The 12,978-nt window shown below is 42.3% G+C and overlaps 1 protein-coding gene across 1 annotated transcript in view; it reads left to right on the top strand.

Moving 5' to 3' along the window:
* Positions 1-621: 621 nt before the first annotated feature.
* Positions 622-12,978, top strand: part of peli1b (pellino E3 ubiquitin protein ligase 1b) — a 34,617-nt gene continuing 22,260 nt past the window's right edge. Inside the window, exon 1 of the mRNA XM_079362475.1 lies at positions 622-1,008. The gene's annotated coding sequence lies outside the window, so the exon portion shown is untranslated. The remainder of the gene's footprint in view (positions 1,009-12,978) is intronic.

Raw genomic sequence — 12,978 nt, 5'->3', positions numbered from 1 at the left:
AAATCATTGTTTTTGTTTTTCCCTTCAATTGGGTCCTCCTTCTTTTACATCAACCTGTGATTTGTGACAGAAAATCCTGACAGTACGTCATAACACTCTGAAAAAGAACAAATGAATAGTTTAACTTTACTGTTGATCAACTACTTTACTGTTGTTTTAGAGTATTATTTTATTAGGTTTCTCCTATGTCACTTAAATTTTCTGATGTCAAATTGCTGGTTAGCTAACTTAATATGGATTTGGAAGTAGTTATATTCGAAAAGATTGGATCTAATGCATCAAATCAAAAAAACTAATTATAACTATCAATATATTATTGATCGTTACACAAATAAGGCAAACGGTTGTAAAGAGCTTCTGACATAGAATATGTAGTATTACTGAAATACTAAATATCCGTTGAAAGTAACATTTCTGTTCAATATTTCCCGCTTAAGTTGCTTAAATAAAACCAGTTATTTTGTCTTAGGTGTTTACTGTCAGAAATCAAAATTGTTACAAACCATATCATGGTTCAATGTGGAGAAATGCTGTCTACCCTTTATAAGGTTTGGTCCAAGTAAAACAACAAGTTCCAGAATGCTTTGCGGTGACGTCAGTCTCCTCCTACACACGCACGCACGCTCACAGAACAGATCGGCTCTGTGTTTACGTTGAGATGCTTACAACAAAGGACAACGCACCGCGGAGAGCCTGTCATTTATAAGACAACACTACATATCTAGTGCTACGGTTAACATTTGTAACTCCCGACTCAAGGAAGAGGCGGACACATAACCTCATTTGATTATTTTTTTCCCCCCGATGGAGTGGGTCTTGGTTTTCTTTTGAAGTATCCAGCCCTGAAGGGAGAAATTAAGACGAAATTTCCTTTTTTTTAAGCCGGTGGAGCGTAAGCTAGCTTGCTAGCCTCGGCAAGTTGGGAAGCCAGGCACCAGCTGGTGGAGAAGCTAGCAGCTCTGTCAGCCACACCGAAGACAACAAAAGGACTTCATCGTTCACATCGCAGTGAGTACACGTTCACAAGCCACCTGACTTCTGCTTCATCGCGTTAACAACGTTATAACAGATGACAGTGCGAAGGCTCATTTAGCAGCAGGCGTGATGTTGTTTTTAATTGTCACCTGCTTTGTCCTGAAAACGGCTCTGCGCCCATGGGCTTGTTTATTATTATATAATGTATAAGAACATACACATCTCCTCGTTCAGCAATGTCAATGCACAGAGCAGGTAAGTCTTCACAGAGCTGGTGTTGTTTATGCAGCAGCAAAGTCTTTATCAAGTTGCCTGCACAGACTTCTGCACCTGCTTTGACTCTGTGTCTTTATCTCTGCGGAAATCAGAGGCTGCAGGTATTAGTTTACATCAGTTCTAGTCTGCATGCTGACCTGTCACGGGGGGGGGGGGGGGCTCGAGTGAGAAAGGGAACATTGCCCGATAAGGAATTAGGAAAATGCACGGGCTCGAGCCATTACTGAAGCTTGATTGCCTGTTAATGACTTCCCTCCGCTCCCTCCTTTCTCTATCTACCATCTCATCTTCACCCGCTTCCTCCCCCTCTTGTTCTTTTCTCTCTCCCACCCGCCTTACGCTCTCTCTCCATCTCCTTCTTTCACTTTTATATTGGAAGTGTAAAATGAATTTTGTTTCTGATAGAGATCTCCCTCTTACATGTTCAAAATACCACATGCAAGACATACATGCAACTGTGCAAGAAGTCCGTCTGCTCAGAAGGGGGGGGTGACCCAGGCCTTTTTTCCATTGTTTGCTTGTTACACGATGGTTGATCAGGATGCTTTATTTATTTATTTATTTATTTTAAGGCTGGGAAATAGTGGAGATTTCTTTTCATTTCCATCATTTTCTTAAAAAGTAAGACAACAACGTGTTCAGTGTTTTTACTTTACTTTTTTTGTTTGTGCGAATTGAGATTTAAAGGCAGGAGAGAAAAAATATAAACTAGGTGTGGTTGAAGGGAACTATTATGTAAGTGTTTGAGTAGTTTGAAAAGCTTCCAAAAAAGAGCTACGGACTGAGTGCAGGAAACACTCAGCAGAAGCACACGGTGCATTTTCAAACCCTTTGTTGAAACTCTTTGTCTGATTTTTATAAACCTAAAGTCTTTTACAGTGAGCGACATTTGTTATAGCCAGACACAAGAGTCAAGTTGCAACACTTATACCTGCTCAAACAGTACTACCCTCTTATTAGGAAGGCTGAAGAATCTATTTAAAGTCTGCTTTCTCACAGTCACTATAAATGGTGATAACTTCTAGTACGTAGGACGCAGTTTTTGAGAGTGTAAGGGCTGCATGTACAAGTTTGCGTTTGCACATTTGCATTGGGTGTGTTTCCTGCAGGACTGTGTGTGTGTGTCGGTGTGTGTGTCGGTGTGTGTTCTCCTGCACCGTTTGGAGTGTCGTGTCGGTTTCAGGGAGGAAACCAGAGCTGATGGTGTCAGACGGGAGCGCAGAGAGAGCTCTGATGTCTTAATGGAGGCTCAGCGCTGCCTGTATCCGTAGTAACCCAGCCTGTAGGGACACAGAGAGGCCTCGCGGTCTCGACCTTGGCTGGAAGCTTCATCCCTGCTGTCCAGGAGTTAAAAAAAAAAAAAAAAAAACTCATAACCACTGTTTCACTGATTGTTAATGACGTTTTCATTCGAATTTAAAGTTTTTCTGGCAAGTAAGAAAAAAAAAATGCTAAAAGATATTTGTAGGCCAACGCGGAAGTATCTTCGCCATGGTATTCAAACGAGAATTTGCCTATGGGATTTTTGCGTTGGATTTTGGATCATTGCAGAAAATAAGCTCTGTGCCAAACACACCTTTCTGATGCGTAGCTGTTTTGTTCAGCTGGATAATCTTTCAGATGAACATCATTTATATGAAGTTTGAAGCATTGATGAAGTCGAGAGAAGTAAAAAGCTAACGTTACGTTACAAGCGAACTAAACTGCAGTCGGTTGATTTTGACGTCACGACCGTTATATGCTTCATCAGTCTATTCAGTGGTTTTGACAAGCTAGCAAAAGCTTAGCTTAATAAGTAGTTTATTAACCTCATATTTGCAATAGCACTGAAAAGCACGAGTAAAGGTTGTAAGGTGACTATCGAGAGAGTTCCTGGTGAGATGACATTTAATGTCTCCAACAACCATTGTAGTGTCATTTAACCACTTCTTAGCTATCTCGTCTAACAAAACGTCAACATCTCTTTAGCTTGTGTTAACCACAGTCCTTATTTCAGGCGTCTAACCACAAACCCATTCAAAATCCCCATTGACTTTTCGAGTTAGGAACCCATGGCGCTAAAATGCTACCTCACCTCCAGGTATTAGGACTCATTCCTGTGCCGGTTTATAAGTCCAGAATAAATACTAAGTACTTTTCCATCAGTGCATTACCTAAAGCAGATGGTGTTCAGCATGGCCTTTGCTTGGAGAAGTTTTCACAGTACAAACACCGGAGCTAGGATTTGTAATCCTGTAGAAAAAGCTTCAGACCAAATTTATAGACTTCATTAAAAAGTCTCGATTGTCAAGCTCAATGTTTAGTTTAAGTGAAGGCTATTTTTTTTTTTTTTTAAACTAACTTTGACTGTTTCACCTTGCAGTCAGACACTTTCCTCGCCATTATAACCGTGTTGTTTCAGGTCAGGAGGTTAAACGCATAGTTTAAGTAAGGAGAAAATACAAATGAGTGGTAATGACAGCATCTATGAAATGTTCGTAAAGAGGAAAATATTTTATATTAACAGAGAACACAGACGAGTACATTTTTCAGATGACACCACTGAGAGTTAAAACGTCTGTTGTTTATCTAGAACAAGTTTTTCTGATGGGTTTTCTACAGTTGTGCTCTTCGCCGCGTGTCCATCTGACATTATAAGCATTAATACATCATCTTTTCAGAAAAAAACAAAAACAAAACAAACAAAAACATATATTGCTTCTTCTTGCTGCAGCTGTCCAACGCCAAGATAACTCAAAGGACCAGAGTGAAATAAATCGGATGGCAAAGACAGATTTTTCTGAACCGCGTCGAAGAACACAAACATGCTCCAGCTCTGAGATCTTGAAAGTTTGGTGTCAGCTCTGAAAAGCATCTTCTGACCGAATCCACTCATGTATGGCGTAAAACAATGCGCTGTGTGCCAATATAAAAAGAAGGATGGGTCTGCGGACTCTGTCCACAGCTGTGCATTAGCTGAGCTTTTCCAGTCGGCTGTTCCCACTGGACAGTATCCTAAAATGTTGGTAAGATGCTCATACCCCATCTCTGAAACAGATACAACTTTAATGGAATGGTTGCAAATTTAAATATGCACAAGCGTGTGAAGATCGTTAGGATTTCTGAACAATGAATGCTCGATGACGGCGTTGCGCGGAAGCATAAACGAGGCTTAAGTGTTAAAATAGATGGTTTACAGCTTGAGCAATCTTGTGAGCAGTTGGTCGGTTAATACCTTAACTGTGTGTGTGTGTGTGTGTGTGTGTGTGTGTGTGTGTGTGTGTGTGTGTTTAAGATTCAAACCAAACAAATGAACAACATCCCACGTGGCAGGTTGTGTTTGCGCTTCTTTTATTTTGGAAGATTCTTTGTATGGGGCAGGGTAGTGAGTAGGCTTAGACACTGGGGAGAGAGACTGAGGAATGACCTGCTGTAAAGGAGGACCAGGTCGGCTTTGAACCCAGAAAACCTGCGTCTAGGACTCCAGCATCTACGCAGGGCTGCGTAGGCCAGAGGCGCCCTGTACGCCTCATCGACGGCATGGCTTTCATGTGAAAATACTTTTGTTTTGGGTGGGTCGTCGTGTTTCTATTTATGCTTTGGTGGCTGACTTCATCAGGAGGGGTCTCTCATCTCAGCAGGGAGCCATGATGGTAGAATTATTCAGCACAGCTCTGCAGCCCCCCCCCCCCCCCCCCCCCCCCCCCCCCCCCTCCCCTGCTGTGTGTGAGGAGCTTGGTGCTACCCTCCCGGTCCGGCTCACTTCCTGCTGGGCTGGTACACAGACTGAAGTTTGTGAGGGGAGATTATGTCTGTCATGGAAAGTGGGTCAGACAGTGGGCACGTTTTTATGGCCTTGTTTCAGTACGGTGGGGAAGGAAAGAGTAGAAGGGGGGGAAACATTAAACCAGCAGCGTTTTTCCATCGTGTCGCCCGAGGCGGCATGTGCTCGTCTTTTTCTCCTACTCTCCCCTCTTGTCAGATTCATTATCAATCAGTTTCCCATGTTCCCTGCTAACAGCATTCTGCTCGGCCCCTGCATTTATTAAGGGTCACATTTATTCAGAGCAAAGACTATTTGTCTCAAGAAGTCGTATTAACCTTTACATCATGTTTGTTTTTTTATGACCCAGAAAGCCCCTGTTTCCCTCTGTGCAAATGGAAACAGGGGCTTATTTAGCAAGTGTGTGCGTGTTTGTTTGTGTGTGTTTGTTGGTGCTTCAATGTTTAAAATCTGAATGAACTTTTTCATGTTTTCATATTTCATGAGTAATACATTTAAATCTTAAATTTTTTTTTCACCTTGCTGCTAAAGCCGAACTCAGAGCCATATCTGTCATATCGGTCTGTACAGTCAGAGGCTGCAGGATAAACAACACAAAGGTATTACAATTATAATGCAATAGTGGCCCTATTCATTTTTGTATTGCATTTTTTTACAACAGTTACAACAATGATGAATGATTGATCATGTGACGTGATGACCACTTTTTTTTCCTACATCTGAAGAACATCCTGTTTTTAAGACGGCAATTTATCTCAAAAAAAGTTTGATCTCTTGTGATTATTTTTTTTTTTCAAGTTCAGTTTGGGGCTTTTTTTTTTTCTCACGCTTTTATTTATTTAGGGCAGTAGATACAGTCAGATAGAGCTGGCGCCGCCGCTTGAATTGGAGAACGTGGTCATACAGAGAAGTGAAATGTATTTTGATCTCTCTCTCTCTCTCCAGTCTTTGACACGTGGGGAAAAAAAAAAGAAATCCTCCGTGGCGATGCTTGTTGTCTCTTTGCTCAACAAACGGCGATTGGCTGTCTTCGCCCGTATTGCATTGTCGATGCTAATATGAGGCGACGCGTCATTACCCTAGCCTTTATTTTTCTTGCACCATGATGCATTTTATTTGAGCCAGGAGGAGCAAGGTGACAAGGAAGGAATTGGATTATCCTGGTTGAAGGGATCAGCAAAGAAAACAAGCGTATGCTTTGATTTTCAGCCTGTTGTTTTCTGGTAAGAAGAAAAAGGCATATCATCATAGCGTTTGTTGTGTGTGCACACGTAATAACTGAATGCTGGTTGTTGTGAGTGCCTCGCCATCACACGACCTGTCAAGTGGGAGGAGACTATTTTAGATTTATTTCAGGAGCTATTTTAGTTGTAGTTTGTACACAGGCTTGAGTGTGGTCACCTGTTTCGTGTCATTGGAATAAAGAATAAATGTACTATTTTTCTCTCACTGCCTCTCTTATTTGTCCTTCACTCCTACCTACTTTGTATTTCTGTCATCACTTTGGCTTCGCCGTCATTAAAAGTAACACCAAGGTTTCTCCTCTGCTGCCAACACCTGAGTCAGTGGGAGGGAAGGGGTGTGGGGGGGCTGACGCACAGAGAAGCTGTTCAGTTTTTTTTTTTTTTAAAAAGCTGTCAGGGAGTTCACTGTCTGTTTTGGCAACGTCATTTCTTTAACGGTAGGCCAGCAGAATTTATGAATAGAATCCTTATTTTCAAATGTTGGTGCAGTTGACGGGGGGAAAAAACTCTGTGAATGCGGGGGAAGGTCTGACAAGAAATAGGGAAAGAAAACGTATAACACAGCAGTTATTTATTTATTTATGTTTTTGAACACATTTGTTAGGTCAGCGTTGATAAGTATCCCACAATGCAACGCTGTAGTAACCACAACAACCACATTTACAGCAGCATAGTATCAGTAATGCTTCAATCACAAGATTTTACTTAGCCTGATGGTGTAATACTTTTATTTTTATTTTTATTTTTTTAGATTCATTCATCATTGGGTCCCGTGTAGTTGTCTGTTTGGGTTTTTTCGGGTGACCATTGTTAAGCATGTTGAACTTAAGTTTTGGGCGCTGGTAGTTTCCACGCACAGGCGTCGAAAAGCGGGCAGCCTGGGTTTGTAACCTGCGACTCCTTTCCTGCTTTTCATTCTCCACTGTCTCTCTCTGTATCCACTGCGTCTCTATGTGAAAGGCACAAAAATCAATCTTTAAAAAAAAAAAATCCAACTAGGTTACAAAATGATGAGCAGTAAGCGTCTAAAATATCCTACTTTGAGTTGATTAAAGGGATACTTCACCCATTTACATGAAGCTGTGTATCATTAGAAACATGGTAGTAGTGTTGAATGGTCGTCCAGCCCTCATTTTGCCCTGAGACGAGAAAAATGTGTTTTTCTTTGCTTGAAAGTTTTCTTCATGTGATGCAAAAAGCATCATATTGCATCTTATGAAGAAAACTTCCAGGCAAAGAAAAACGCATTTTGCTCGAGCCCTGAAACTTTACATTTAAAAAAAGTTAACAAGTCTCTTTTTGTTTGTGTCGTTGTGTTCATACCACCGAGGATGAGAATAATCAAAATCGGTTTCTTGTAATCTCAGTTTTGTGTTTTGGGTGTGTGCAAAACCTCGACCACAGCACGCACTCTCTAACCTTTCCATCACAAGAATTGTTCACTTTTTTTTTTTTTTACCAGCAGAAAGTTAAAGCTCAGTTGTTGGGTTTTTTTTGTGTGAAGTTTTGTGAGGGTGTGTGCGAGATTCTCAAGGTTAAGAACCAGCTCTGTGTTTTTTGTTTTCCTGCTTTGTAGTGCATCCAGCTGTAACTACTGATATCATTTGGCACCTTCTCTTTTGACCACACACACACACACACCCACACACCCACCCACACACACACACACACACACACGTGCACACGCAGACCTGTGATTATCTGCTTCTACTGATCATGCATGATTGCCATTTCCTGCACCGCTTTCCAACCTTCCTGTCTCAAATGAGCTCGGGTGTGCATCCTCACACACACACACACACGCACACACGCACACACGCACACACGCACACACGTTTGGTACTTGTTGCAATTTCCCAAAGGAGCTCTGCTGTTTCTGTGAATTTGGTCTCTGAATGTTGAGTAATAGACGTCTGAGGGTCCTCGTGCTCACGACAGCAGCAGCAGCAGACAGTTATCATTGTTAAATGTAATACATTACATAACACGTGAAACTTTTGTTTGAACCACAAAAAAAAAAAAGTCCCACTTATTTCCGAAAAAAATCCTTAGTCTGCGTTTATGAAAAAGAAAGTCATGGAGGTAGGGCCAGAAGTCTGAGTTGGAAACATTGCCAAAACTCAAACTCACAGCCCTCTGCAGTCTGAATGCAGCACTTCCTCTTGACTTGGCTAATGGTAACAAACTATATGAGCGGGTGCAGCACAATTAGACCTACAAACACGGAGTGCTTTTGCCATGAGAAATGCAACCGTCAACAACACATCGGCTGTGCGAGAATCACAACTTTTAGACTTTCATGTTGTAAGTTTCTGTACGGCAAGGTTTCATCCCCTCCGTTCTGACTGTTTTTCACCCACGCCGTTTTCTCTGCGTGAGTTAGCCTAAATATGGATGTCTTGACAAATTCTATGAATCATTTATAATAGGATCCAACGTCATGACAGGTCAAAAGCATCCATCTTCCATGATTACAGTCACGTAACATACTGAAGACACTTTGAGCTTTTCGGGAGTTGAAGGGTTAAATCTGTCCTCTGAGTTCTTATATCAGCATGTCAGGAAATAAAAACAAGAAGTTAAAAACCCCCCCCCCAAAAAACCTGTCTCTTTTATGACCAGACTAATTGTATTTATCATAACTGTGAAACCCGAAAAGGAAACATTCCCCTGAAATCAAAACACTGGAATCAGTCATAGAACAGTTTTTTTTTCTTTTCTTGATTTTGAAATGCATTTATTTTCACACCGACGTCTCTCAAACAGTGTGGTTGAGCTTTTGCTTTTCATTCATTCATTCGTCAAAGAAAAACATAAAAAAGATGTAAGCTTGCAATAAACTTGAGTGACAGAAAAAGCAGTGGAAAAAAATATCTGAAGAAACAAATCAATGTCTGCCATTTTTTTTTTTTTCCAGACAATGCATCTCATTTCAACTTCCTGACCCTGTCAGCATACATGGTGCTGTATCCATTCATCATATCAAATGTCTGGAGAATGAATGAATTTGACATCCCTTAACATTGGTTTATCAACCTGCCGTAATATCTAATCAAATGGACAACACAGCTAAATAGTTCTTTTTTTAAATATCTCTGATGGAATCAATGCAGCTGATATCATTCACCTACCATTCACACACACTTTGTTCTGCCACCGTAACATGCTCCTCGGAATGTCACGGTGCAGGATTTGTGAAGGAGAAAGCTGTTGGAGCACGAGGTGTGCGACCGTGCACCAAAGTGATGTCCGATCAGTGAGCATGTCCTCGCACGTGTCAACGTCAACATGCACCAGTGGGTGATTGTGTGTGTGCGCTTTAAAGACCTTCACATGCAAACCCCTCTGCCTCTCCGGGGATGAGTGTGTGTGTGTGTGTGTGTGTGTGTGTGTGTGTGTGTGTGTGTGTGAGACTTTGCATGGGTTCGTCTCTTGTTGCATGTCCTCGAACATGGCTGGTAGTTGTTTGTGCACATACGCCGGCCTATGTGTTCTCCTCACTGAATCATTAATGACTCTGTAATCCGAACGCGTGCCCTCCTGTTTCTCCCCCTACCGTCGACCATCGGTTAGCCTCCTCCCAGCGTCGCTTTCAGGAAGACCAGCATACTGCTCTCTGACAAAACACAGGCTGCAGACCTGCCCTGCAAACGGGAAAAAAAGAGAGAGCGTCGGTTACAAAATACACAAAGCAGCACACAAAGCGATCTGTTGGGTTTAAAAGACTTTTGAACACATTTTAGCCATTTTACGATTCACTAACGTATCTTTTTTTTTGCCTGCTTTGAGGACTGTAGTGAAGCCTACGTACATCACAGAGGCTGTTGCTCAGTGATAGGGTAACGCAACTGGAAGATCAGGGGTTCGATCCCCAGCTCCTGCAGCCACATGTCGCCGTATCCTTGGGCAAGATCACTAAACCCCGAGTTAAGCCGGCCACTTTGTCATCAGCGTGCAAATATGTTTGGGTGGATTAGTTAATACACTGGTGCACACTGACAGTATAGCAGCTATCAGTGTTTGAATGGGTGTAACCTGGAAAAGCACCATACACGCTCAGGGTCCATTTACCACTGCTGGGTCATATCCAGTGCACTGATTCATCATCTTTTCTTGTTATCCAACCAGTCTGTATTTTAAACCTTACTGTTCGGAGCACTAGCTGCCCTAACCTTTCGGTTTGTCTTCCTGCAGTTTGTTGTGAGCGTTGAGGAGAACACGTTGTTCAGTGAGAGACGTGTTCTCCTTTTTCTGCTCGTGCGTGTAGCATCCAGACTCGGGTCGACAGCCTGCAGGATGCACTGCTTCCTGTGTGGAAAGAATTGGAAGATTAACTGTTGTTGTTGATATTTTACTCCGTATGATTTCATGTTTTAAAAGATCCAATATTACACTTGATCGATATTACACTTGTTTATTTTATTATATTTTTTTAATTATTCTTTTTGTATTTTTTAAATTTCTCTTGCATTCTTTCCTTAAGCTCTGTTTAAATGTTTTTCCTGTTTTTGTCTGTAGCGCACTGTGAATTGCCTGGTTTCTGAACGGCGCTATATAAATAAACTCGCCTCGAAGGTTTATTTATAGACTTTGGACGTTGATTTCTGGACCTTTTCAAAGCTTATTTTATTAGGTGTTATGATGAATTTTCTGTGAGTGCATTCTTAATCCTTACTGTGGTTTTGGGGGAAGTATCAATTCCCTCACAAATTTCCGAAGTTATTCAAAGGGGGGGAAAAAAACCCCCAACAACATAAAAACAGGCCAAACCTGTGTTGTTCCCAAGCTGCTTAAATGAGTGAAATAGAGTAACAGAGGAAAGGAAGAAAACCCTTGAGACAACATGATGCACTGGTTACGGCCCCTCTGGCTCAATCTGAGGACCGTGTCTGCGCAGGGCTCGCTCCCTGGAGCCAGGATTCTTCTGACATGTAGTCTGTTGGAGGCTCCGGAGCAACCAGTAGTTTGTTTTGATGAGTCAATTTAATACTCAGCAAGAGTTTGGCGCCGAAGGGTCCGACTCCAGGCTGCTTTTTCTTTTTTCTTTTTTTTTTTCAAGGAATGGATGTGGGAGGTGTGAATGGTGCTGTGATGCAACAGGAAAGCTCTGGTCCGGCATGCACTTAACATACTTGTGTGTGTGTGTGTGTTTTTTTCCTGAAGGGGAACTGTGTCCTAAGGCACAAAAGATAGATAGATAGATAGATAGATAGATAGATAGATAGATACTTACTTTATTGATCCCGAAGGAAATTCAAGTGTGCGTGTTTACCCGAGGAAAACGTTTACAGGACATTTCAGCCGTGCGTCCTTGCGTGTCGCTTTCGTTCAGCATGAGCCCGTCGTTGCGTCTTACGCTACCTTCACGTCTCGCTTTTCGACAACACCGCCTGCGTTGACATTCCTCACCTTGTTTCTAATGCTCAAGTCCTTTTCCTGACCCGCTCCACATATTTCATGCCTCGCTGTTTATCGCTGATGAGTGTGAGTATTGTTGTGGCAACGCTTCCTCAGGGTCAAGTGCTTGGCATCTGGCCCAACTGCTTCATTCTAATCTGCCTTGTTACCCACTACCCTCTATTTTTTTTTTTTCCCCCCGTCATACTCATAGCTACGAAAGAAGCTCACTCGAGTGTCTGTGTGAACTCAGTGGGTCGGTTACAGCACACAGGGAAGTGGTTTGCTTTGTATGCCAGCTGTAAGCTCTCTGCTGTATGCTAACAGTTAGCTCAGAGAACGCAGACTGCACAGTGTGCATGTTCCCCTCGTATGTTTCTATACAAAGGCCGATAAAAAAAAAAGACAGATGGCTGAAATGCATGAATATTTTATTCACCATCTTAATGGGCATGTGCGCACCGTCCTGAGTTTGCAGGCTGTTCATCATCACATGCTAGAACAAGGGTATTTGATAGTGACCAGGTGGCAATAAGAGGCAGCTGAGAGTGAATATGGTGAGTGGATTTACTGGATGATAATATATCTGTTATTTCGTTTCATTCCAGGATTAGGCTGCATTTGAGGCCAAGAGGAAATCCAAAAGGAGGATTGAGCATACAGGCTTTTTCCGGGCTCCAAAGGTGGCAGCGGTTGTACGTTTCCTACCTCTCGTCCTCGTGCATGCTGGCTCAACACTTTTACAAGCAACATCAGGAGTTCTGATGATTTTCTATCGGAAGAAAAAAAGACAAATCTCAAATTGATTACTTACTTTCTGGGCACTACAGAGGTGCCCTTGAGCAAGGCACCAAACTCCTAACTGCTGTCGAACATATTTCGTCCTGAGTGCGCGTGTTCATTTCAGGTTTCAGGTTGGTGCAGCAACAGTGAAGAACACGAGTTTCCCCTCAGCGATCACGAATCACTGCAGCTGTTCGAATAACAATGTCATGACTCGTGATTTTTTCCATGTTGAACGTTGCCATCCATCTTGGCACATGACTATTAGACCGCACACACACACACACACACACACACACACACACTAGAGAAGACCCTCAGGGACCACTGACCATGAGAAGTGTGTGTCTGTCTTTAAACGGGTCTTTGTGTGTATGCGTTGATGTGCTGACTCGTCTGTATAAATCACACTCGTGTAGACTTGCAGCGAGCCCCGGTGTGCAGGCTCCTCGCCTCTTCCAGCATGTGTTGAGCTTTAGTAAAATACTGACATGACGTGATCTCCAAACCATGCACACGCCTCTAATCATTATTTATCTG

This window comes from Symphodus melops (genome assembly GCF_947650265.1).
Source record: "Symphodus melops genome assembly, chromosome: 15".
NCBI classification, from domain to species: Eukaryota; Metazoa; Chordata; class Actinopteri; order Labriformes; family Labridae; genus Symphodus; species Symphodus melops.
The sequence above is the reverse complement of the archived record's forward strand: the minus strand, read 5'-3'. Positions and strand labels throughout refer to the sequence as shown.